Source organism: Poecilia formosa, unplaced genomic scaffold, assembly GCF_000485575.1.
Source record: "Poecilia formosa unplaced genomic scaffold, Poecilia_formosa-5.1.2 Scaffold21, whole genome shotgun sequence".
Classification (NCBI taxonomy): Eukaryota; Metazoa; Chordata; class Actinopteri; order Cyprinodontiformes; family Poeciliidae; genus Poecilia; species Poecilia formosa.
Window position 1 is genome coordinate 2,285,707 of NW_006799960.1, and position 1,361 is coordinate 2,287,067.

Genomic DNA, 1,361 nt, shown 5'->3' on the forward strand with positions numbered 1-1,361 from the left:
CACTTCTGTTTGATCAGAGTTTAGCTCATTTTACTGAAAACTATTAAAACTAGAGTTGCAATGAATGAGTGGCTGGCGACTTGAATCTCATTATTCTCCAGTTGACTAGATTTCTATTCCTTGCGTTAAAATAAATATCTAATTCATCCTAGCAAAGGCAAAAGTAGCACAGTGGACCTTAAGTTAGCTATAGCTATATAACAGTTCTTTGCTGATTCAACCACTGACTTGACAGTAAACCAGCTCAAAGTTGTTCATCATTGTAAAGTGGATAGAAAATAATATGCAGGTCTCAATTTTTCTTTTAAGGAAATGAAAAAGGAAATATGTGTGGTGTTTGCTTTTAATCAGCCCACCAGTCCCTAAAAGGTTTTCCTTCCGGATAGCCCAGTATTTAGCTCCATCCTTCTTCCCATCAACTCCAACCAGCTTCCCTGTCCCTATTAAAGAAAAGCCTCCTCACATAATGCCGTAATGCTACCACCATTATGTCTTACTGTTCGGATTGTGTGCGCTGTGTGGTTTGTAGCATTGAGTCTACATCATACATAAAGTCTGCTATGTGGTTTGTTCAGCTATAAAGCCTGTGCGATGTATATTTTGCCATCTGTACATACTCACAATGGTTGCCAGGATTTTCTGCGGAGCCCAGGCTCTTCAGACAGCGCTGACTGCAGGAACAATAAAACTCATGTTCAGAGGGTCTCACCGTACAGCAGGTAAACAAAACAGCAGGTCAGGTCATGAGCAGAAGAAAAACAACAATCAGATCTGCTGTTTTCTCTATTTGAATAATTTACGTCTCATGGACAACAGCTATATAAATATTACTTTTTTTTCTCCTGGTAAGGAATTATTTCGTATTTCATTGTTTTCATATCTTTTTCTTCTTGTTCCTTTCTTCAGACAGTTTACAAACCATCATTTTATCGCTTTCTTCAAGGCATTAGTGAAAACTTTATCTCTAAGTTGGATGCGGTTGGACAACAACTCATAAAAAATGAAAGTTTTGTGCTGCTAGTGTTTTGCTTGTAGACCAAAATGTTTTGTGTTGATTTCGTCTGACCATGGCACCTTCGTACTGAAATCTTGACTTTTTATGGCTTTCTTTCAGCAAAGCTTGGCCAATCTTCCATAAATGTGAGCTGTACTGACTTTATAGCAACATCACTATAAACTGAGGACTTTCATTAAAGTTATTGCAAAGTTCTTGACATGTTAAAGTCCAGCTCACATTGTGAGAGCTATGCTTTGTGACCTCTGAAAAGTGTGAATGGAAATTTATTAGTTTTTTCTGGTATGATTATAACAATCTTTATGTCTATCCCAACAGAAAAATAAATACCAATATTAGGATAGAT

At 37.0% G+C, this 1,361-nt stretch overlaps 1 long non-coding RNA gene across 1 annotated transcript in view; it reads right to left on the bottom strand.

Moving 5' to 3' along the window:
• Positions 1-448, bottom strand: part of LOC103135091 (uncharacterized) — a 16,732-nt gene extending 16,284 nt beyond the window's left edge. The window contains exon 1 of the long non-coding RNA XR_001661579.1: positions 357-448. This is a non-coding gene — a long non-coding RNA (uncharacterized LOC103135091). The remainder of the gene's footprint in view (positions 1-356) is intronic.
• Between the last annotated feature and the right edge of the window lie 913 nt (positions 449-1,361).